At 41.4% G+C, this 26,087-nt stretch overlaps 1 protein-coding gene across 3 annotated transcripts in view; it reads left to right on the forward strand.

The window, feature by feature from the left end:
• LOC113127516 (beta-1,3-galactosyltransferase 1-like) overlaps nt 1–26,087 on the forward strand; it is a 77,187-nt gene that overhangs the window by 22,861 nt on the left and 28,239 nt on the right. Inside the window, exon 3 of one of the 3 annotated variants that reach the window (XM_026302194.1) lies at nt 15,383–15,434. The exons of the other annotated variants lie outside the window; for them this stretch is intronic. The gene's annotated coding sequence lies outside the window, so the exon portion shown is untranslated. The remainder of the gene's footprint in view (nt 1–15,382; nt 15,435–26,087) is intronic. 3 annotated transcript variants of the gene reach the window in all.

A 26,087-nucleotide genomic window follows, 5' to 3' on the forward strand; every position in this document is an offset into this window, starting at 1 on the left:
ATTTCACATCCGACTCAATCAGCACACTCAACTGTGCCTTCAGCCACTGAAGCAGGTGAAAGTTTGTGCCAGCAACTTTGGATTTACTCAGCTATAGCTAATTAACTTTTAACTCTGTGAGTTGGTGGAGAAAATAAGGAATAAACTCTGCAGGTTATCTGGTTAATATGCTCATAATTCTTTTCAGAGATATTTTGACATATTATTGTATGAAATAAATAACAAAAACTCTGCACAATAAAATGAATCATGGCTGACTTCCATGTAGCTGCTTCACTGAGTGTCCTGGTATTGTCCTGGTATTGTCCTGGTATTGTCCTGGTATTGTCCTGGTATTGTCCTGGCATTGTCTTGGCATTGTCCTGGCATTGTCCTGGCATTGTGCCGGTAGTGTTCTGGTTTTGTCCTGGCATTGTGCTAGTAGTGTCCTGGTTTTGTCCTGGCATTGTACCGGTTTTGACCTGGTATTGTCCTGGTATTGTCCTGGCATTGTCCTGGCATTGTGCTGGTAATGTCCTGGCATTGTCCTGGCCTTGTGCCGGCAATGTCCTGGTTTTATCCTGGCATTGTGTCGGTAGTGTCCTGGCTTTGTCCTGGCATTGTGTCCAGGACCAGTGTCCTGGTTTTGTCCTGGTATTGTGCCGGTAGTGTCCTGGCTTTGTCCTGGCATTGTGCCGGTAGTGTCCTGGTTTTGTCCTGGCATTGTGCCGGTAGTGTCCTGGTTTTGTCCTGGTAGTGTGCTGGTAGTGTCCTGATTTTGTCCTGGTAGTGTGCCGATAGTGTCCTGGTATTGTCTTGGTATTGTCCTGGTAGTGTCCTGGTAGTGCCCTGGTAGTGTCCTGGTAGTGTCCTGTTGATGACTTACAGGGACAACAGAACAAAGCAGTTTTTAATGTTATTAGTAAAATGACTGTCTGTACATTTCAGACTAATGGTGGTTTCTGACATGTGCAAAAGGAAAACTTGGTCTGTGTGTTTGTTTACTCTTCATAAAAGACAGCCATGGTGGTGAGGTGTCTTTTTTTTCTGTTTTCTGTCGAAGGGGCCTTGATGATGGCCTCATGTTGATTTCACAGTGTTCGGCAGCAGCTTGCTTGTTAGTTGCTGATAGTACACACAGACAGTTGGCAGATGGAGTTTTTTTTTTCCAGACTTCCAGTATTCAGCTGGTCATTTTGGAGGTTATGTTGTTGTTGCTGTTAAATTTGATCCTGTAGAGAAGTGTCTCCATTATCCAGCTTTTCCACATTGGTATAAACAGTGAGGACAAAATAGGAAAAACTGTTCCAAATAATAAACATCAATATGGAAGTAGACATACAAAGTTTGTCTCAGAAGTCAAACCAGTCTTAATTTTTCTGATATCCAGCAACACAGTTCTGAAGACATTTTTATGTTTTGTGTTTGTGTGTGTGTGTGTGTGTTCTTTTTTTTTTTTTGTTCCAAAAATGAGACATACAGTAATTGAACAGCAGAATGGAACTGAATTCCCAATTATCAGAAGGAGATGCTTTCTCAGAGCAGAGTAGTTATTATTCAGAGTAAGACTGTTGTTCAACAGCGGGTAACTTCATAGGAGCATTAGAAAAAATCCAAAAACAACAATGTACCTTTTATGGAATTCTGCACAAAAAAATGACAAATGAAAATCATAAAATGTGATTTCTCACAGCATTGAACTGGAACAGCTAGGGAAATGAAGACTTTGGAGAATAGTGAGTGATGGATACTGAAAGAGAAATAAGAGACCCTATGAAGAAAAATATTCTGTTTTGCTCACCACTCATCCTCCACGGCCGCTCCATGCATAAATGAATACAGATAGCGGCGTGAAATCAGTACAGCTAAGAAGTAACTTGGCACAAGATGTTGCTGCTAATCAGTCCCCTCAGCCAGCGTCTAACCCTGCACACAAAACCACCTCACGTACACATGCGACGGTGTGTCTCGCCTAAACAATCACTTTGGCTGATATTTCCTTTCACAATTGCTTTTCTCTATCAATTCATCACCCATACAATTGTGGTGGAAGTATGTGCTCCTCAGCTTATTACAGAATACATACACTGGAGCTTGCTTTACATATTGACAAGTTTGGATTGCATATTAATTCCTTCCCTATGTCATCACTGAATCAGTCATTTTGAGAATTGGGGTTATGGTTAGTCTTATTTCTGTAATGCTACAGAGGTCAGAATCAAGTTTCCAGTCAGCCAGAATCCAAACAGCATCACACACCTTCTCCAGCAAGGTGGAAAAAGTTGAACCTCTCATTTCATCAAAATGAAAAATCTGTGGTGGTTTCCAAAAGAATAGATTAGGAAGGATAATAAAGGTGACAGGTGGCACCCAGGGGTATTCTCTGAGGATAATGTTATATTTTCTGCTTCATGAATTATAATGTTGCCATAGAGTGAAACAGGTTTAGAAGTCTATGTATTACATGCAGAAACGTAACAGAAATAGAGTTATTACAAAATCTAGTTTTATCTGTAAATTAGCTTGGATTGTTAAAAAATAAAAATAAAAACAGGACAAATTACAGCAGCATGGCTCTGCTCAGACAGTTCCTATTAAAAAAACATTTCTAGTTCATGTTAAAAGTGTGAAACAATAGTCAGCTTGTAAGCTGTCTCCATCTTCTCAGCTGTCTAGCAGTTTTTGCCCTTAATTGGAAACCCAAAGTGCTAACACTCAGCAGACCTGAAACTTCATACACAATAAAACATCTTATTTTCACTTTTACCTAAGCCTGTCTTGTCACTTACTGGTCAGTGGCTGAGCTGAACCTGGCGCACCATTAAGTGTGGTGACCTGTGAAAACCCTGCTGTTAGAACTGTACAGGAGAGAAAAGTCCTGTACTGGTATCATTTCAGGATAGCAGAGCACACCTGGAAACATGCTTCTGCCACATGTGACATGAATGTAATCATTCACTTTTTCGTTTTAGTTCCTGCAATAAGTGTTCTATAAGTGCCGATGCTGTTCCCGTGTCCTGCTCTTGATAAGCAGTCGCACACACTGCTTCATGTTGGTCAGCCAATTGCAACAGATGAACTGTCAGGAGTTTGCCATGTTTTCTGTTGTGTATGTGTGCGCCTGTTGGTTCTTCTAACTGTGGCATAAATACTCTTAAAGTAGAATTTGTAGACGCAGTAGAACGTTTAATCAATATCTTAATGCTTGTACGCAGAGTTTTAAAAGGTTGCCATCAGGATCACCCTAATGGTAACTTGTACTCTTTAAAGTTCTAAAAACAAACAGCAATCTAACAGAATACTTAATTGCATACTATTTCAAATTTGAACCCGGTGGAATCTCTGATCAAAACTGCATGGACTTATGTTAATTTGGAAAGATTAAAGCTATGAAAAGCCTTTGCATAAATAAGATCTGGCCTGTTTTAGCAACACACAAAAAGCAAATGTGTCGTAGCAGCCAGACTGCTTCTTTGAGCTCCACAGGTGTATAAAAAATAAACCAGGTGTGACACAGGCTGATGCACAGAGGGTCCTATAAATGTGGAATATCTTCAAAGTTGCTTCAGTAGTTTTAAATAAAACAGTTCATTACCTCTTGTAAGAATGACTTACTATGCATACCTCAAGTGAAACAAATATTTGCCCATTTTTTCATTAGATCCATCAGTTGTTTGCAATGAGGTTCTGTCAGCGAAGAATAATGTTCATATCACTATCACTCTCTAATTAGCTTTATCTCAGAGCTTTAGAACCGAAGGAGCCCTGCATGGACTTTTGCAGGAAGAGAACATATATATAACTGTTGGGTTAGTCCTTGTTGTTATTTCACAAGCACGACGGAAACTGTTGTGCACATTAGACGCTACATGGCCATGACTGTGATCATTAATGTGCTGCTTTAACAGTCGTCACTCTTCTGGCTTCAGACTTTGCCCCAGATGTTGGAACCCAGCTGCAGGGATTTGCTCACATTGGGTCATAAGAGTGTCAGTGAGGTCCAGTGTTGGGTGATAACATCTGACTCTCACTCGCTGTTCCAGTATTTCCAAGGTGGCGAATGGGTTAGTGGATTAGTCTGTTTAGGTGTCCGTTCAGCACCATGTCTCTGTTAATGGGGGAAACCTGTAGGATGTAGTTTGTTTCCCGCTCCGGAGGCTGGGTCTAATTGCTGGTGTTTGACTGGCTCTACTATAAATTAAACTGGCTGTGCTTAACTGGCAGACCTACTTTGTGGCCAAACGGGGCACTGAGTAGCCAAAGTCTAATTCATTTGTCTGTTCCTCAAAAAACAGTGTTGTGATTGGCTAGAACTTTGTGGCTATGTAGAAGGTGTATTGGTCATAAGGATGAGGGTGTCTACCTAGACAAAACCCACCTTCCTGGATGTTTGGCAACCAGTCAAAAGAACAGTGTGAATGTAACATATCATAAGCCTTATGTAATTACCTCTCTGTATGAAAGGCACTATTCAGCAGATGTGCCTTCCCTTGTGAATGCAGATTAAAGTACATTATAGATGATTTGTGATGATTAAACAGCTCAGAGAGGCAGTATAATGGGCAGAGAAGGAGATGGGATAACACACTTTGATTCATTCACATCCTTTATTAGCTGCTCTGTACACATCAAATCACTTTTCAGACGGATAGATAGAGACACATCAGGAAAACGAAGGGAATCATTCACACTTGACTGCACTTGGGTGTTCTTGTGCACTCATTTTGCGTAGAGGTAGTGTTTGGTCTGTGTGTACTATTTGGCTTCCATCTGCATTCCGCGCCCCCCTAAATCAGTCTCATGAACACATGTTCAGTTTTCATTGCAGCCACGCATCAGCCACCTGGAGGGGGAGAAGCCTGGGTGGCATTATGACATGCCGTTTGCAGCTGACAGGTTCAGGATAATCACTTCACGACTCCCATGAAATTTCCTAATAAGCTGTTCACTGAATGTCAATCCAGCTTTACCTGGGTGGGGTGTGACTGTACACATTTACAGGCATTTCTCTTTTTCCCCCTCCCCCCTTTATCTTCTTCTTCCTGCTCGCTTCGCTCACTGATTTGACAGCTGTTGTTCTTAATTTTATCTCTGGCTGTTTCCTGAGGATCCATCTGGTGCTGCTGAGAGTGAGGGCTGATGGGAGCAGTGCTCAGATGCACGCACACACACATGCATCAGGTATTTGCAAACACACCTGGGCAACAATAGGGTTCTGTTTCACTTTAAGTGCTCTGAAGGCTTACACATACTGTACACATGGATACATTTAATCCACACACAGTTGGCCAAAGAAGCATCAAATAATAATAAGCAGGAAAATGTTTAACCAGCAGATACAATACATTTGTCTTTGCATGTGGACAACACAGTGACACCTCCCCTTTGCTTTACTTTCCTGCATGCAGGTCTGTGAGTATGTGAGTATGTAGGGAACAAGTAAAGTTTGTTATGGGGCGCACACTTTCCTGTAATTTACCTGTAAGCTTAAATGGTCTTCTGTCAGTAGACATAATAGGCTGAAAGCAGCTCGAAGTGGATTTGGTGGTTGGTATTGACTTGTGTATCTGCCCCAAAAAGTAGCCAATTTACTGTGTGAGAAGACATGGCTCTCTGTGCACATACTCAAGCATATTTCTCTTCCTCTCTAGAGGTAGAAAGTGAAGAAAGGCAGGCCAATTACTAAGAGTGATTTTTCTATTTGGACTCTTCCAAGACTAAGAGCTTTTTTCTTTCTTTTCTTGTGTGTTTTTGTTAATGTTGTGCTGTGGGCACTTTGGTTTTTGTCGGCTTCCAAGTACAGATTATTCCTGCTTGGAATAAGTGTTTGTTTTGGTGTGCAAAGTACTGGAAGAGCTGTCCTCGTTCAGCCCTGCAACAGACTTTATTTGTACACCCCAGTGTTTTTTCTGTAGGTTGTGATGCTTTCATCTGAGAGTGGTTAACGACAGCTATAATCCTATTGATCCAGAAAACTGATCCCTCCTAATCCTGTAACATGAAAGTTGGGCATTGTGATGTGCAGCACAGCACAGCACAGTACAGTGCAGCAGAGCCAGTCGCAGTAGCCTTGAAACTCCTCAACACAATGAGCCTGCCGTCAGCGTTCATCTCCAGGCCGCTTCAAAGAGAGAATGTCCAGGACTGCACCTCAACAAAAAGAGGCAGTTCTTTTATGAATCTGTTATTTGTTTCTCCTGTGGAGGATGCCACGTCTTTTTCACATGCTGCCATTGTAGATTCAGCAGACAGAGAGCAGAAGACAAAAGTGCATATTCAGACAAGCCTCTGGGAATGAAGCCGTCTGACTTCACTCTCTTGCCTTTCTTTCTGCTTCCCACTTTGCCTCTCACTTTCTCACCTTGTGTTGTGGGTTCTTACTCTGCCTCTCTGGAGTTTTGCTCCTGGTATGCCCTTGTACTTATTCCTCCTTTTGAAAACTATTCTCTCCATCTCTCTGTCTTTTACACTGTTTCTACCTCATTCTCCTCCTTCCAACCTACTGTCTCTCCCTTGAGGACTGTGCCAGCTTTGTGTCAAGGCAAAGGCATGTGACAGTGCCCTGCCACGTCTAACACTCATCCATGCCAGTTAATGACACTGCGAGACATCCCACGATGCACATCACCATGGTTGCCATGCTGAGTGCCGGCTGAATCAGCGGTTAAAAGCTGCACTTTGGCAGCGCTCCCAGTGCAGGGTGCAGTGGAGGTGACATCAGCGACACTGGGTGACACTGTTCTGACAGCCTCTGCCTCCCACGCTCTGTCACTATCATTGATTTTCAGAGCTTATGTAGAGAGACAGTGATTTTGGGGGGGGGGGGGTGCAAGACTGGGAAATTTGGGAGGTTATATTAGTTATACTTGCAGTGGATTCAAAGAAGTCATATACAAGGAAAAATGGCTGAGAAGAAAGATTCTGTCTTGAAGTGTCAATTCATACGAGTGCTTCGAATATTATCTTACCATTTAGTTTGTTTACAGAGTGATTTGTTCAGACCTTTTCCACTATGAAAGTAATTATTCATTTTTATGACTGGAAGTAGGTGTATTGACTTGATATGTGACCTGTAAAGAAGAAAAACAATTCAAATACAAGCCAGATAAAAGCAAAATACTGAAAATTGTGTCCTCATATGCACAAGCGATTATATCTGATGAATACCTGATTATATTCTTGTACAGTGACATGATGATGCCCACGCAGGCAAAAACACCATCCAAAAGTCATATATCGTGTTTTATGAGTAGCCCGTGTAACGTCTGTTGGATTTTTCTTGTATTTCTATGGAAACCTCCAGGGAGTCTGCTGGTTTTCAAATGTCAGATTGGTACTATTTTGCAGGCCCAGCAGGTGTTAATTCAGCTTCTGTGAACAAATTGTCTATTCAAGCCAAGGGAATATACTAACTTATCCTTCGCGCAGCACAGGCTTCTACTGCAGCAACATTTAAAGCAGAGTCTCATTATTTATCGGGTCAGGGCTTGATCTATCACTAGTTCAGAGAAAAACAATTTAGGTTTACTGGAGTTTGTTAGTTGGACACAACTTTAGTTTTACACATATCTGAAGCCATTGATTCAAGAGAACTGGTAATGGCTCTGTTGGAAAATGAGCAATAACTGGTATTGGAGTGAACAAATCCCTTTTCATGCAGAGTGGTGCAAGCTGTTCTCACCACTCTCGGGGTTCCTAAGGCAACCATTAGCTGGCTCTTTTTGTTTTGCAAGGTGTGAGTCATGGTCTTCTAGCTATTTCAGCATTGTTCAGAGGACACGTTCAGCAAATTCGTGAGTTAATTGACAGTTAACAGAGACAATGTTCTTTTTTGTGTGTTGGACAAATTTTTGAGATGTGAAGTCACATCTCCCTAAGTGATAACTTCTATGTCTTTGTCCATTTGAAGTACATACAGTACATGTCACACTGTTAATAACTATGGCGATATATTGTAATTTCCCTGACATGGCTCATTCATCAAGACAAAATAAGCAATTTGGTGCAGGTTTGTTCAGAAAGTGTTGCCATTGTAATGGAACATCTATCTTTCTTGGAAGGCATTTCCTCCTCATACTGTATGTGAGATTTCTGTGACCTGTGGCAGTGATGCATAGTGTGCTCAGGAAAGTCTCATTTAGAACACTTTGCCCTCGCTCGCAACATTAACCTCCACTGGTTTGTCCTGCAGCGACGAGTGATCCAGGCAAATGGCACACTTTGTCGACCCCCCCAAAGTCTCCTTCTTCTGAAAGTGTCACAAAGAAATTAACTCCCTGCATATTCATCACTGTTACTGGCGATGATGATTACATATTAATTGAATATGTAATAGCATGAAGGAGTGAAGTAGGCCTCGGCTCATTGCGTTGCTGAGGCATTGGCCGGTCACCGACTCTCTTTGGGATGATTACAGATCCCTGGCTGCTGACATGCAAATCCTACAGTGGGGCTGCTGTTCTGAAGTGAAATACTGCTCCAAGACATGTGGTGTGATGATAAACAAGGCACTCAGAGTACATAGTGTAAATAATAAGATTAAATCAAAGGTTGAACTGTGATTGAAAACCTCCCTCTGGGCCTCAATTGATTGGCCATTTCAGCCGTGACAGTTTAATAAATAAACCAAAAAGAAGAGAAATGATGTGTTAACCTATTTGGTTAATGTGAGAACCTGATCAATGCTTCAGGATGAAGCGTGGCACGTTATTGTTCTTACCCTTCATACACTGCACTGTCTGTACTTCAGTGCACAGACTGCAACAATTAGCTGTGAGGAACAGTGAGGAACGAGCCCTCAGTGCCGATTAATGGCTGCACTTTGAAAGAGAAAGGCGGCTCCGATTAGCCGGAGGAACAGAGGGCAGGGAGAGAGGGAGGAAGGCGCCTTCTTGGCCGAGGCTTGACTTTGTGTGGTGTTGAGACCTCGAGCTCCCTTCAAGAAGCATTGGGCGTGAGGATGAAAGAGCCCAGAGATGTGGTGGGAGCAGAGTGGACAGCCCCAGCCTTCAAAACCCTGACAGCTCCCCCGCAGAGGACAGGGAGGATGATGGGTGAAATAAAGGAGGAACAGAGGCTCCTCTGAGAGATCAAAGGTGTACTTATCAAGGCCTCGTCTCTTCTGTCCTCTGACGGGCGAAAAAGTGCAGAATGAATGTGAGGGTTTCAATGAAAAGTCATTGGTGATGAAGACAGAGACGCTGTAGAGCTATAACCAAAGAGCAGAGAGTAATTCTTTCCCCTGTAGCTCTATTCTCCTCATCTGTTTTTCCAGTGCACTTGCCCTAAAAACTGTCTGTCTTTGTAATGTAATGGGTGTGCATGCAGTGTGCAGACACTCGGCCATAGTTCTGCAGTGACATTTTTTTTGCCTATTTATGGCTGGACAAATCATGCAAATGATTCATTACATTTGTGATAACAACTGTTGATCTTAAAGATTAGAGTCAAGAAATATGAATAAGAATAGTCTGAACTGCGCACAAACATACAAATTAAAATCCCTTTAAATCTTGGATTGTGACGCATTTCCAACCATGAAGCTTTAATATGTGGTCACGTAAATTCATCCATCCATCCCACATTTGTTATGAGATGATGACTACACATCACATCTCCTGTTTTGTGTACATCATCTGCTTTGTGCTGTCAGACGGTCTCATTGACTTTGTGGAAAAATGTGGTTAATCGCATAACAGATTAGAGCTGATCTCCCAATTCAATATGATTTCATTTCAGTTCTTTCTGATTCAGTACGCATCAGATAAATACCAATGTTGCAAAAAGTACTTCTCAGAATTTATCCTTGATACACTTTCTGTACATTCAGCAATACAGCAGCTTCAATCCAAACATCCACTTTAAGGACAGAAGAGGACAGGAACTGAAAGTCTAATTCATCTGCACTGTTTGTGTTGACAGGACATCAGCCCTATAGCTGCTGACAGCTGTTAGCTAGCGATAGCTCGCTGCAGAAACAGACTGAACAAAGTGGTTGTCATCCACATAGATAACATCTACTGTAAATCTGAAACAACCTTAAAACCTCACATACTATTTGGCCTTATTTGTGTTTTTTTTTTTGTTAGTTTAAGAATTCGATCAGCCGACAGTTGAAGGAGGGTATATCATTTATTTTCTCAATGACGTCCAACATGATCTTGTTTTCACAAAATCCAAAGGGAAAGTTGTCCCTCACAACTGTGCCCAGCCTTATGTAGAACTCCAGATACAACTCAAGGTGTCTTTTTTTGTCACTTTCATCATGGACTGGTACAAACTAATCATCTTGTTGCATAGAGAGAACAGGACGGGGGCACGTAGCTGCTGAAAATATGTAGCACAATGAAGATGACACATTTCTATGTCGACGAATGCGCTCCATTCATTCAACATGATCATTATGGAGTGAGAGCTTACACAGGCCATGTGGAGAGATGTGACCTATTTCTCCCTCCTGAGTGCAGCTGCTCTTTCAGCACTGAAGGCAGAAAGTGAAAGGAGGAGGACATGCTGTAGTCTGATACACAGTAGGTGTAATTTTCTTGATTTGCTATGCATCAACAGCTTGACAAATAGGACTGAAAGAAGACTAAAGAGGGCTGTCTTTACAATTCACTGCAAATGTGCGCATAAAATGGATGTTTGATGAATACGGGGGACGGATGTCAAGCTAGTCTTCACCTGGGCTGTGTCTTGTGTAAATCTCTGTTCCACAACTTCATTCAGCCATGAATATAAATTGAACAAGAGAAAAATGCTCCTCCACTCTCACTTTTCCTCTTCTCAGCTCAGGGCTACAGTGCAGGACTGTTCACTGGCAATCAAAAGTTTTTCAAACCTTGCTTTTTATCATTCTAATTAAACATCAAGTAATTGCTTTGAGACCAGTACTTTGACACCAGTACTGTCTTTTCTACCACTTTCTCTCTAAGACAATCGTTCATTCCTGAGAGCAATACCAGGTCGGATTTTCACTGTCAGGAGCTGATATTTGCCTTCGGTGATGACTTAGAGATAGAGAGTCTTAGAGCAGCCTAAGTCTTTGTGTTTAAGGACTTAATTGACAGGATCTCTGATTCTGGTGGGACTCTTAATTAGAGCTTTAATAACGCTGTGTGCATTAAAAAGTTCAAGCAATTAAGTCTATAGTAATGTTAAAACCAGCCAGAAAGGCCTCGTACTGAGACAAGTATACCGCGTGTTGTCTGCTCCAGGTGTATAATTAGAGTAATCAAGATCTAGGCCATTTTCAATTAGATCTGGGTCATTTCCATTAAAATAAAAAATCACAAGCATTTCTCAGTGCACCATCTTAGAGTAACCGGTTCATTATGAAGGCACATTAAAATCAGCAGTTTCATTTGTTGCCTGTTGATGATACCCGCAGCAATTTGAGTTTACTTTCAAGCCTGTGGTTTGGCTCATTTGGTCCTGACCAAGGAAAAGGCAGAAACACCATTCCCTTTAATTCTGGTCCATGTAGTGACCAAACAGCCTGAGGGTGCACTAATTTACTGGACTGTGTGTCATGACTTCATTTGAACTGAAACAGTTTACACGTGAGGAGCACCTAAAGTCCAGGTGGACCCAGATCCTCAAGTTTCCACCTGCCCAATTGCTGAAATGAGGCACAAACCAAAAGAGCCAGTAATAAAAACGTTCCTCCCACTATAACCCTTCAGTGGTTTGGCCTAAAAGTCTTTATAGAGACTTTATGGCCGCGAGGACGAAAGCACGTATTTGGTGTAAAGCTTCGTAGTTCATACAAAGCAGCTAGAGCATAGCTTTGGTCTCAGAACCATGTGATGTCGATATGTGGTGGAAATTCAATTCAGGCTTGATTCACAGGGCAGGCAAGTAAAATGTGACCTTGAATTTCATATCCTGTGGCAGACTGAATATACTAAGCTGCAGTGTGGGTTGATCTCGAGATCTGGGTGTCTACAGAGTCTTAAAAAAAATTATTTGCTTCGTCAAGAATGCTAACAGTAGCTGACAGGAAGTCCTAGGGATGCTTTCAAGCTGAAAGTTAATTATCTCATTCCCTGTGGTGGGTATGCCGGGATCTGACGGTATCCATTTCAGCCTTTCAGACCACACAAAGACATACTTTCAACTGTGACACGCTCACCAACCTGGAGTGATGATGCCCTTACATAACCGATGTTTGAAATTGAACAGAATATTTATAATATGCATATTTCGGTCCTTTTGAAATAAGAGAAAGAAAGAATAATCAAAAACAGTGACCAGCAGCTCTAAAAATGGCTCAGTTAATTGTTTCTGTGTTGTTTCTTCTCTGTGTGTTGGACACCGCTGTCTCCTGGGCCTCTGCTTCGATCTGTGATTGTGACTCGTGAGACTAATTAGTGTTGAGAGAAAGTGACATCCAGATGTCCATGAAGTGTTTAAACACTGCATCGACTCTTACAGGTGAAACATTTGGCTGATTTTTTTTTTTTTTTTTTTTTCCATAAAAATTGCACGCAGTTAAATGTTAAACAGAAACAAATTGTGTGCACATTGAGGAAACACAACTGGACTCACAGGGCTGGTAGAGATTTAGTGCAGGAGGAAGCCCATTGGCCATGCCACTTGGATTTTTGAAGTTTAGGAACGTTTTCGCTTGCACCACCATGAAGCTGACATTTGTGGTTGTTAGTGAAATGTCTTGACAACTCTTAGATGGATTGCCATGAGATTTGGAGCAGACGTCTGAGGTGCCCAGAGGATGACTGCGGTGATTAGTCTGACATTTGCCACCATCATCATGAGTAATGTCAGTTCATACAAAATCTCACTATTTTCTGATAAAATACCAAAACAATTAAAAGTACTGACATTCCCTTTATCCTTATTTGTGCTAATTAGCAAATGCTAAAGTAAGAGTTGATTTATGAGAACTAGTTTTGTAACCCATGTAGTCCAAACACTTTGGAAGTCATAGGCTTAAAAAATGTCTCCTCCACACAGCTGGTTAAACCATGACACTGTACAGTGCACAAACCGAGGTGTTTTCATTATGATGAACTATCCAAATAAAAACAGATTTTAATGATATAATCTAAATTGACTTCAAAACTGAGAGCAAAACAATGAATTGAAAAGGAACTTCAGCAAAATTATCCTCCCAATCATCTCTGTAATGGCAAACAAACAATAACAATTACACAGCAGAAATTATAACTTGAAAAAACTATTGCAAAGCACATTTTTATTGTGCTCTTCTGGTAATTTTCACATTGGTCTCTCTGGGAAAACAAGCTCATCACTCATCACGACCTTAGAAGTGATTTCTGCAACAGGGAAATGGAGCCTTGTTCTGTCCCCGAAGGGAAGAGAGATACAAAGTCTAATGATTGTTGGCAGCACAAACTAAAGGTGCATTTGCTTTGCTGTTATTATTCCTCATTGTTGAATAATTAAGACGTATTGTTATTTCTTGGCCACCCACTGTAATGATAGCAATAATTCATATTATGCTGATTAGCCTGGTGACAGGGGGGGGGCGTAATGCATTCCAAATGGCACTTTTTTTTTTTTTTCCCAGCATCAAAAAAAATAAAATGTTAATGCAGAACAGAGGCATGTTTTCACAATGAGGTAAATGCATGTGAAAAATGTCTGAATTAGCTTCTACAGTAAGGCCAAGGCCACCAGCCTACATTTGTAATGCACTAATAAGTATTTCTCCACATCTGTATAGTAAGCCAATTTGCAAGGTGATTGCTCATCAGCTGCCTCCTTAGAGTACCTTCGTGTGGGCTCACTAGTGTGTACACTCCTGCACGTGTGTTTGTGTGTGTGCTTGTGTTTTTTCGTCTGTGTGCACACCGTCCTCCCTCTCTAAGAGGTGTTTGGGTGCGTGAGTGGCTTGCTAATAGAGGGCTGTGATTACTCTGGAGCTGAGCTGACAGCTCGGTGAATCTCAGCCCCGATCAGGTAACAGACTTTATGCTACGGAAGAGATATGTCACTCAGGTCCGAGGATAGGAAGCGCTTCCCAATTACCCAGCATGCACTGTTCTCTGCCTGTTAGCAGGAGCAGCGGCAGGATCCGTTGTGACTTTGACGTGGTGTTTCCTCTCTTAACTTCGATGGCAGTGTGACAGTCACACCATTATGGGCTCCAGTTTTGTTTGACTTTCTCTTTCCATCTGTGTTTTTTGGCTTAGCAGCTGCAGTGTGGCTTCAAGGAATGGCAGCACTGGTCTGTTCACCACTTTGGTCCATAAGCTCCCAGCAGACATGAAGCAATTAGTTGATTAACTGATTTGATCAACAGAAAATTAACTACGTGGCTCATCTTTTTTTTTTTTTACAGCAGCGAAGCAAAAATGGTGAACACTCTTTGGTGATTAGTGATATTTTGTTTTAAAATATTGTTAAATTAATAACTTCGGCTCTGGGAACTGATATATCTATCATTTTATTAACAATGAAATCAATTATTCATTGCAGCCCTAATTATTATATTGATTTCTTTTGTATTGTTGTCTTTGGTGACCTGAGATCATAGAGCCTAAATTTTATTTTAGGGCTTGCTACATTGTAAACTGCTATAGAGTAAAGAGTACAGTACAAAGTATAGCTTTTCATTCTTCCCACTACTCAGACCAATACTCTCTTGGGTTCAGACATCAATGAAACCTAAAAGACTCATAATTGAAATAGTTTCTTTTGGAAGATTTTAATTAGACTTGTATTATCTGAGTCCAGTGCTACACTCGAAGTAAATGAAAACCTGACAGTGTTTTGGAATTTGGCACATGTAGGTGCAGCATCTGCCACAGAAGCTTATTAATCAAGTGAAAAACTCAATTTGATATGAGGGAATTTCATTTGACCTTTTCTGGGCCTAAGTAGGTTTTGACTGATAAATTCTCGTGAAAGAGCATACATCAATAGATTCCTCCACCTTCTGTTTGTTGCCATCATTGGGAGATAGCGGCGGTGGCCCTGGCATACTGATGAGCTGTCGGCAGATTGCACTTAAAACTTTGTTCATGGTCTGTGTCAACATGCGTTTGAGTGGGACGGAGCCTTTATGCAGTTTGATAGAGAGCACATATGTACCTGCTTCTTGAGACCGTCATTCATTGCTGTATTTTCTGACATAATGGGTTCAACTTTCAACTGAACAAAATTTGAGTTTACTGATGCTAAAGAGATGCTGCTCACACATTTAAGATGAGTCTTAGCCACAGTAAAACATGCTTGTTTTAAAGGGTTTTTTTTAAGGATGCAATCATAACAGCTGCTTTTAGAAATCTTAAAACCTCACATACTTCCTGCATCTTCATAGTAGCATGCATTCTTCTTTTTTCAATAATCCTTCTTTGTTGAAGTCTCATATCACTTTTCCTGACCTGGGTCTTTTTTTTTTTTTTTTTTTGTGCAGAGATAGTATGAAGAGAGCCCATATTGCTTTGGATGAGAGCCAGCTGTGTCAGGTATGCTATGCTACACTGACCTCAGCTTCCTGTCCGCTTGTCAAATTGCTGCTCAGTCAGGGATGTAGCCTATTTCTGGTTTTAAAAGACCTTTCATAATATGTAGATACAGTGAGCTTTCTCTGCAGAAGGAAAGACAGGGGAGACTGAGAACTGAAACAGACGTCTTGAATAAAAGTTATTGTTGCCTCTGTGGTTCACTGCTTCAATCTTTTTGTTTAATGAAGCAGAGGCTTTATCACCCTGCACTCATTTAGGTCTCCTGTGTTCCTTTTGTCATCAAAGGGAATTACTAAATTAATTATTGAAGAGAAAATATCTGCATCCTGGGTGGTTAATTTCAGTTCTCAGGTCCTTCCTGTTTTGTCACATTATCCAGCAACATACTAATCATACGCAGTTGTTTCTTTTTTTCTATGAGTATGAAGTAGCAAGTTGAAGATGGAGTTTTCTAGTTTATATGTGCCGTGCAGCCTGTTTTTTTTTTTTTTTTAAAAAAAGGGGAAAAAATGGGATTTTGGTAAACCTTAATTTGTCAAGTGATGAGTTCTTCATCAAGGACGGCTTTTTGCATTTGCTAAACAGGTTGTTCATTTGAAAATGATGTTTTTATTACCGTGGCGCAGCAGCATAGGAATGAGGGCTGGTTAACGTAGTGTTTATGGGCTAGAAAATTAAATCACCATTCCATACTTGTTCAGCTGTCTGACATCAGGAAGAGGAAAAGATATGAGATAAACAAAACCTGATCCATACACTTTACCACTAAATAAGATGATTAAAAACAGTGGACATCCTGTCTGGTCTCTCCTCTGTGTCTTTCCTTCTCGGTGCCTTGCCAATGTCTGGACCAGTCCACAGAGGAACTAACAGTTAGGATACATATGTTAGATGCTCCATGCAAGCTGAAGTTCCAGTCCCCTCCATATGCATGCTTCCTTAGCGCCACAGGCAGGGACTCTGTGGAAAGGTCATCTCTCACACTGAGTAAATGCAGATCTCCAGCCTTTCCCTCCTTCTCACCATACTGTTTTAGCCATTGCTGAGCATTAGTGACTGCTGCTTACTCCCACTCACCTAATCACCACTCAGCATGCCAAATTAATACATGAATCATATTACTAATCTGCATATAATTTGCATTTTCTAGCTTGAAGAGTATTTTAACATGATGTCATTTTTAATTGCTCTGGCTCTGCAGCCAGACACATTGTTTTTCCAGCTGTATTATGATATTCAAAGCTCTAATCACACAGAAATTCCTCTTTCTAAGCCCATCAATGAGCGAAGAGTCATGTTATTATTATATTATATACAGTGGTAGTAACCTAATTGAAATGGAACAGATTTTCAATGAGGACAGAAGCCCATCTGGTTCCTGTGGATGTTAGTCATTTTTGTGTTTGATTGTTTTCTGAATTAGTCTTCAAAGCAGCGTTGAGTCACATATTGCACCTCAACGCATAACATGAATGTAAAGTCTAAAATCCTTCTTTGAACTGTTTCCTCTACTTTCCAAATCAGGAGTGTGGGAGTTGCTGTGAATTCTGACTTAATATTTTGCAGCACTTTATCCAGTGTTTTTATATATAAAGTGTGTTCTCTGGTAATATTCAATTAACCCTTGAGTTAAGTTGAAGGATTTGAGTTTTTTTGTTAAGTGAATAGTGAAAATAGTGAAAAGATGTTAAAATTTTTGTGAAGCAGGCCCCTCTGACACAAATTCAGGTTTTAGTGTAATGAACTAACATAATTTAACTTCTCATGGGTAAAACATATGTGTGTCTTTGTTATTTAGACATTATTTGGTATCTTAACATAGTGTCCTATGCAAAAGGTGTAGATTTTGATTTTGGACTAATTGTAGAATTTGTTTGCTTATATATGTGCCAAACTTAAAATATTCTGTTTGATTTCGTCATATTGCTGCAGGCTATTTTGAATTTTAGTAATAGATGTATTCATTGCCCACTGCTCAGTTCAAGTGTTAGTCTGCCACTTGTGATGGCCTAATTGAACCGTACACGCTGGAGATCCAGCTGCAGGCGCTATTTGCATAGCCTCATCATAATTTATCCAAGACACCTCAGCAGGCGCTTTATCATGTCTCGACACCAATTTCTCCGTCTTTTTCTCTATGAATACATTACACCACTGCCTCATACATCTTCCCTTGCTGTCCTTGCACCGAGCGGTCGCCCCTGAATGAAGTGCACACTCAGGGCACAGTTTGTCACACCCGGTTTCCCCCAGGCTGTGTGTTCAGCGTAAACAGCAGCCAACCACGGTGAGAGATTGGCCTCACCCCAGTCAATGGCGGTGAATTATTTGACCGCACGGTGAGATATCAGACAACACCATACTTTTTATCATCTTTGTCTTCATCCAGTGGTTGCAGTAAGCCACCAGTTGATTTCTCTGATCATAGGTCATTAGGAATGTAAACCCTGAATGCTTGCCTAGGGGGGAAATCCATTGTGGTGCAGTGGGAGGCATGCTGATGAGTGGGGAAATAATGTGTGTGTGTGTGTGTGTGTGTGTGTGTGTGTGTGTGTGGACAGGATGCAACTGTATGATTTTGATGATCAGTGAAAGCAGTAATTCAAGCCCGAAGTTAGAAAAGTTGGTTTTATTTCCCCTATAAAACCTGCATTATGTCAGTCTGTAATACCTCAACAATGGCAGCTTCTGTGCTTACATTAAACAAACTGTGCTGGAACTGTTGGCAGATTTACTGACAGAAAGACGGCAACACATAGACTGATGGACTGCACAGTTTCAAAGCAATGATAAACCTATTAAGCCTCTATTGCATGGTTGACTCACTCGTTGACTGGCATTGTTTGGCCTTATTCCATTTCAAAGGATCTATTTGTGATTATGGCATAGGAACAAAAATAAGGCTTCTTAAAGTGTCTTCAGATCAATGAAGTGAGTCTTTTGTAAGCTTTCCAAACATCACAGCGGGAAAGGGCAATCTCAGAAGATTATACTTGTCAGATTAAATGAAACTGTGGTGGGGTTTCAATTGGCGAGCAGCAAGAGGCTCCTGAACGAACAATAACATCTCACCGCTTTGAAAACAGAAGCCAAACGGCTGTGGATGCACCTCACAGTATTTTTTTTTTTTTTGGTCCTGTGATGATTTGATTTCTAACGTGTGATTGGGTTGAATATGTTGTCTGTAGGACGAAAAGGTGAATAACTCAAGGCCAGGCTGTTTGTCTGGGCAGCAGCCTCTTCAGGGGACTTCACTTGCCATGTGTTCTCGCTGCTGTAGAATTTCAGCTAATCTGGCATTGACTCGGCTTTACAACAAATATTAATCAATATTTCATTTCTTCTTAAATGGAATATGTTTTGAATTTTGAAGAACACACCAAGGTTATTTAATACTGACTTACTTAAAGATAGATGGAGTCAGTGAATATATATTTTTACTCTTAGTGCATGAGAAACATTATAGGTCTTTAAACACCCCGAGGAAGAAGTCCACTCTTCTATCTTTATTTTTTGTCTCTATTCTGGGTGATGAAAATAGCAGGAATCAAATGTTCTCTCATGTAAAGAGGACTATTGTAGTTGCCTGTCTGGCAGAATTGGCAGTAACTCTCTGTCAATGTGTGCAGTGTCTCTGCTTTTTAGGGGCTGCTTTGTTCTTGGTGTTCAGCTCCTCTCATCTGATTCAGAGCAGGTTAAACAAATCAAAGCGCTCCTTCCAAATATCAATGAGATTGATCAATGAGTTTGCTCTTAAAATAGCTGTGTGGAAGTGGGGGCGACCCCCTCCCACAGGCTTCAGGGCTACAGTGTTTAACCTTTCACCACTAATCCAAGACTGTGAAGAGGTCAAAAACCACAGTCACATCCTGTTTGCAAGGTTAATATCTGTGTGAGAAGGAGCAAATAGTGGCCTAGAAACCTGGCTTAGCACAGCTTTGTTTAGACCAGTGTGGTATATGAGCACCATTTTGTTTTTGTCTAGCGGTAATGCATATCCACTTGAGCAGAGAGCTCTACTGCTCTTTGCCAGTCAGAGCATCTCTTGACAAATGAAGGTTTCATTTAAAATGAAGGTTGTGAGCTGCTGTTGTTTTGAAATTGGTGGAGTGAATCCCCATTCCCTGCTTTGTATTTCACTTTTCTGCTAATTTAAAGTTTTTGGCTGCATCCTTGTGAGGAGACCATAAGCAGCCAGTCACCAGCTTACATGAGCTGTCTGCAGTTGTAACCACTTCTGCTTCGATGGAGCATCACAGTTCGGCTCTCACTTGTACCCGGTGTAACAGCAAACACAGACGCAACACAAACAGAGTCAAATAAAAGAGAGGTTTTGTTTGTTTTGCTCCTCATCCATGGGCCTGAAGGGGTTGGCATGTGTCAGCCAAAGTACCTTCTGAATAGTTGATCAGTGTATAAAACCCCCTCCCTGCACACCAACACCTTTACCTTTAAATGCAGTCATACATGTCCTATTTTCCAGTTAGTTTCACCCTTTACCCGGTGATAATGGTCCGCTGCTCTGTCGTTGTCAAGCATTTCAGCATCTACTTGCTAGATTGCCACTAAACTGGTTATTGATTGGCTTGATCCCTAGAGGATCATTCTTAATGATTTTGTTGATCACCTGACCTTTACTCTAACACCACTGTCAAGTCTAATTTACCCTTTAACACTGTGGTCTCACTGAGAATCCTCAACCACTGACCAGATATGTATGATGCCTGCTGTTGATACCTTTTTGTGGTTAAATCTGAATGTTTTCAGTGACTTTTGTAGAGATTTTAATCCTCTGATCTCACAGAGCAATAAACCCCTTTGATTTTAAAGGCTCCATTGCCTTTCTTTGAGTGCTTACCAAAGGACAAACCTGGTAAGGCTTTAAAAATAGTAAAATCAACAGTAGGTCCTGTGTTCTGTTCAGTTATTGTACTGTGGGGTTAAATAAACCTCAAGGGGCCACTCACCCAGCTTTCAACTGAGCAGAGTAGAGGTGGCCAGCTGTATATGCACACAGGAGAAACCAGTGTTTTGTGGTTGACCACTGATGACATGGTATCAAGGTGAAGCACTTGAAAATAAAAATGTTGTTCCAAAGAGAGAAGCAGGCGTGGCTGCCTTTAGTGAGTGGGCAATGCAGTTTTCATTCTCTACTGCTCTTGCATTGTAAACTTCTGTTGCCCACTTGCGCCCTGACTATTTACCCCCTGCTTCTTTCTTCCACTCCCTGTATTTTCCACCTCCTGGAGGTGTTTTCACGCACACACACAGACACACAAAGCTGCACAGTGTCTTCTCTTCGGACAGTGAGCCAGGGAGTGTCGACTGTGGGGCTTCATCTTACCCAAATCCGATAGTCCTTTGTGTATTCAGTGAGCAATTGCATACTCTTAACCATGCATGACTTTGATAAAGCTGAACTGTGTGTACATGAATAGGCCCTCCCTTCACCCACTGACAGTACACTTCAGTAGGGGGGGAAATGTGATGCCTTTGCTCCAATGTGGGGGCTTGGACTTAACCACAATAGTGTTTTGATGCGGCATAAAATTAGAGCTGGGTTCAAAAGGCAGAATTTCAATGGCCATTTATCAAGTCTGCCTTTATCAACAAGGTCATTTTTCATTTTTCTGTTTTTTTAGAGAGAGAGGAAGAGAAAATAAATAGGAAGCAGGAGCATAGAAGCGAGTGAGAGAGAGTGACTGAAAGAAAAGGTGCAGGGTTTATTGTGGATTGTGTGTGTTTGCCTCCTTGTCCACACTTTTCCACCATGTTTATCTGTGAGTTTCAGTTTCACTACTCTGTCTTGGTAAACATGTTGACATTTGCTTTTACATTTCGAAACATTTGTTTTGCTGCTTCGACTGAACTGTAAAAGACATCCTAAACTTTCAGAGATCTACCCAAAACGTTTTCTCTGGACATCAGCACTCTGCCACACATGCTCACTCTCCATTCCTATCCGTGGGAGTGCAGGCTTTAGAGCCGTCTCTGGTGGCTTAAAAGTGGGCTGCATAGCATACTAAGTACTTTGTGTCGGTGGTATATTATGTAAAAGTAATTCTAGGGCTAATTTCAGTGCAAAGGAGCATTGCTGTGGCACAGCTGTGGGCTTTGGTAGGCATGTGCATGCACACTTTTAGTTGAAATGGCACCTTTTCTTTTAGTAATTGTAATACAGACCGGACTGGACACAGACTAGCTCAACAAAGAAAACATCAGAAAATATCAGAGGTTGCTCTCAAAACTATGTTGTTTTTTTTTCCAGTTTTCCACTGGTAAAACATATCAGATCATTTGTATTGAAGTTAGTGCCTCATGAACCTGCCACATTTGGTATCTGTCAATTTTGGCTTCAATTAGCTGTTTTTTTCATTATGAGTTATTTATTTTATTTAGTTATTTAACCTTTATTCAATCAGGAAGGTCATTTGAGAACCAGTTCTCATTTACAATGATGACCTGGCTAAGAGGCAGTATAAAAGGCTGTAATTGACTGTATATATGATGGAGTTCTGCCAGGTCATTTTAACCAAGAGCTGTTTTGCCAATGTGTAAAAAAGGACTTACAAGAAAACCAATACAAGAGTTGACTTTTGTGAGTAGTATATTTATATGAGTTTCAAATGAGTTTGTTGTCAAGCCAGATACCTAGATGCTTGTAGCTTTCAACATAATTGATTGCAGTGCCATCTAAGGAGGAAATTCTAAGAATGCGCTTTGTTAAAAACCATGCATTCAGTTTTATTTGTGTTTAAAATATAAATGGAGACTAGAGAAAGCTTGTTTAATTAATAGGCGTGAAACTGGCCTGCGGTGAAGTGCAGTAATCAAGGAAGAGCTAGATGTATAAATAATGGTGTCATCAGCATATAGATGTACACGAGAGTCGCGTACAGCATGGGCAATGTTAACATCAGTATTAATAATGTAGGACCCAATATGCTTCCTTGTGGAACACTTTTACATATGGACAGGGGATCTGACAGAAGTCCCTCCACCCTCACTGACTATAGACGACCAAAGCAGTAACTCTTGAACCAGGCCAGGCAGCTCTCAGAAAGTCCTGTCTCTTAGCCTGTCCAGCAATACTTCATGGTCCCCAGAGTCAAAAGCCTTTGCCAGATCAACAAATGCAGCTACACAGTATTCCTTGTTATCAATGGGAGATATAATGTTATTGATGACTGGACCTGCTTAAGGACATAGTAAGTTTCCAAATGGTGCATAAGCGGCTTGTTAACCTGCTTCTTTAGTATATTGGAGAGACGGGGCAAAGTGGAGATGGGTCTGTAGCAGTTTAAATCTGAGTTATCTCCCCCTTTAAAAAGCGGGGGTGACAGCAGCGTCTGTAGCACTGCGTTTCAGAAAAGCAGACATTTATTTTGTGTTGTTCACAGTCAGTAAAAAGAGGGTTCAAGGACTCAACAAGGGCTCAGGCCTCCAATTCCCCACCCCCCACAGAGACAATGATGGCTCTCCTCTCATGTTTACACACCCACCTACCTGCCTCCTTCCTGTCCTCCATTTTGACACTGAACAACGAAGCCTGCTCTGACCTTTGCAGCAACTCGCAAATGTGCACTGAGTCGCTCCTCTCACAGCTAGAGGAGGAGAAACGCCTGCAGCTGACGGACCAACACCGGGACATGCACGAACACACACAGACACAGCTTCGCTTGCACATCCAGTAATGCACTAACACACACACAAAGAGTACATCTGCAGTGTGATGCTGTTTCTAGGTCCCCCATCTTCCCACGGGAGCATCCTATCATCACAAGGTCCAGCAGTCCACATAACCCCTAGACAGCTCTGCCATTCAGCACTCCCTCTGCTCTCCCTCTCCCTCTTCACCGATCACACCTACAGCATAATAAGTATCTGCAGCAGTCACACCATGGCTCTGTGGGGCCCCTCACTCATCAGCAGAGCCACCCCCACCCTTGCTCCCAGGCAAGACCTATTTACAATCTGCCCACCTTGACTGTCCCTCAGCTGTCTGTGATGCTGCACTGCCATTTGCTCTGTTGTTTATTTATGGCCCCTGGCCCTACAGTAGAGGGCATTATGAAAGGGATTACACAGCCAATGGCTTGACTCAGACCCTACTGCCATTACTCTTGTCCAACTTGTCCACAAAGGGGAGGACTCAGTCAGGGAGTGAGAGATTATCGAGGTTCTGGGCTGTTTGATCACTTTGTAAACTGAACAGAAATGTTCTTGCCAGGAAAAGAGTTTCACTTTACAAGGGACACTTTAAAATGCACAGTGCACTGGGGGTTTCTGTTGCAAAGGAGACTGTAATTGAAGTGGAAATGGGACTTTGGAGCCACAGCTGCCTGGAAGGACTGAAAATTTAGAGAAAAATTAGGGGAACCAGTATTTAAAAGAGGAGGGGAAAGGACAGTGATGTAGTGAGGGCTGAATTTTCTCACCTTGGCTTGGCCGTTTACCTTAGCATTAAACAGCAAAAGCATGAGAAGCCCAGGGGAGGCAGCTGACCTGAAGCCAGAGAGATGAGAGTCAAAACCCGTTTGTCACATTTATTGTTTAAGCTTATACAGCTTGACTTAGTATGTCCATGTGTATCATAAAAACAGATTTTGTACCTTAGTGTTTTTATGTCTTGAGAAGGTGCAAAGATACAGATTTCAACTGTATCTGTTTTTGTTTGAGAAATTTTCATTTCAGAACCCACTGGCTGAGTCAGGGCTGCAAACATGGCCTCCTCATTTAGAGACAGCACAGCAAAGAACGGCCTTGTACACATTGGCAGATTTCCCTTCAGGAGTTGTAGTTTCGCACCATTTTAAACTCCCTGTCAGTAAAGCATTAAATGGTTACTGTTGTTTATTCAGACAGTACTGAGCTGAGATAGACACATATTTCCATAAAGGCTGTGTGTACAACTTCCTGACAGTGTAGTGAACAAAACAAAAAAAATAAAAATTGACCCACATCCAATCCCAACAGGTGGACAGTTTTGAAAGAGTGAAGCACTTTCAAAACTTTGTGTGTCTCCTTGAAGCCAAGCAGTTATCTTGCAAACTTTTTCTTGCATATTATCGTATTTTGATTTTTCTGCTGTTCAACTTTTGAGACAAATCCACCAGGAGAATGAGAGAATGAGTAATGGTATACATCCAGAGATTAGAGGGATCAGAGCCTCTGAATAGTTAAGTGGTGTGTATTTCTCTGTGTGTTGTGTGAACTGCATGATTCACAGTTCAGTAACAGTGAAGTGTCAGTAACAGCATAGTGTCAGTTTATGGATGTGGCCGGCACTAATTTCACCTTTTTTAATGCTGCTCGCTGTAGCTGCAGGTTGTTCTCTACCCTGTGGCTGGTGAATGCTTCAGTGATTTAGTCTCCTTCTTTCCCAGTGCTGGGTCACCAGGGGACCCTCCACTGGTGTTAAGCTCAAGTACAGAGCTCAGTATTAAAGCATACAGGTGAGCAGCGTAGGATCCCCGACCTCTCCATTTTCCCATCTCCTCTTCTTCTCCTTCCATCATCCATTCTGCCTCCTCTAGTTCAGCTCAAAGACTGGTACTGGCATGGTTCAACAGAGAGGGATGTTAGACAATCAAGTCAGCTCCTTCCCTCTCATTTTTCCTGGGTGCGATCTGTACATGCACGTGCGACCTTCAGCTCCACCTTTAGTCACTTACCTACATATCAGTCACCTGCCTTAGTATTCCACCCCCCTATATGTATAGGTAGAGCCACACTCCGCATCTCAGCAGCTTCCTGTAATGCGAGATTAATGCAAATGGCTGCATTTAATGAAGTGAAGAAGCTTTTCATACAGTATAAAGCAGCAGTGATTAACAGATGCAGTCGGATCCACTCATGTTAATTTATGGATCAGTGCAGACTGATTTATCAGTGTTCCTGCTTTAGCCCCTTCATTCATTATTTTGTTCTAATTGAAACATATCCCGGTTGGAAAATGTTTCGGTTTCTTTTTGGTAATGAGGTCATGCAACTGACCGGTCTCAAATAAAAAAAAAAAAAAAAAAATCTATCATTAAATTCATGTCCCTCTCCCTGTCGCTGTATGTAGTTCCATGTGTACGGTCCTTCCTTTAATTGGATGAAGTGAACGACACAGCATTTCATCAGAAAATAAATGGGCTCCGATCTAATGGCTGCTTCGTTCTAGGGTAACTTAATGCCACACAGTACCCAATAATATTTCTGAAATATACATGGTAAACAGGGAAGAGGATTAGAATCACTGGTAAAGATGTGGTTGTGCATATGTGATGTATGTTTGGACAGCAACTGTTTGGGAGGAATACCAACACTGGCAGCATTACTAGACATGGTAAATTTGCAGATGACCTGTGTGGAGGCATGATAGCAATCAGAATGCAGTCAGGTCTGGATAAATAAAGAAAAATGTCTTTTTTGCTGATGAAATACCATAAATGTCTTTCTGATGGATCCTGTAACTAGAATTGGTTCAAAACATATTTTATAAGGGTAGAAATCAGCTCCAAATTCTTACTAAGAAATGCCATTAACTACTTAAGTGTAATTTACACCCACCCACTTGTTTCTTCTTAACAGAACAGTAAAAATCTTCTAACACATCTTTGAAGAACAGTTCATAGCAATGTAAACATGTGTTCACATCGGTGCCAT

The sequence above is a fragment of the Mastacembelus armatus genome, chromosome 2, assembly GCF_900324485.2.
Source record: "Mastacembelus armatus chromosome 2, fMasArm1.2, whole genome shotgun sequence".
In the NCBI taxonomy this organism is placed as follows: Eukaryota; Metazoa; Chordata; class Actinopteri; order Synbranchiformes; family Mastacembelidae; genus Mastacembelus; species Mastacembelus armatus.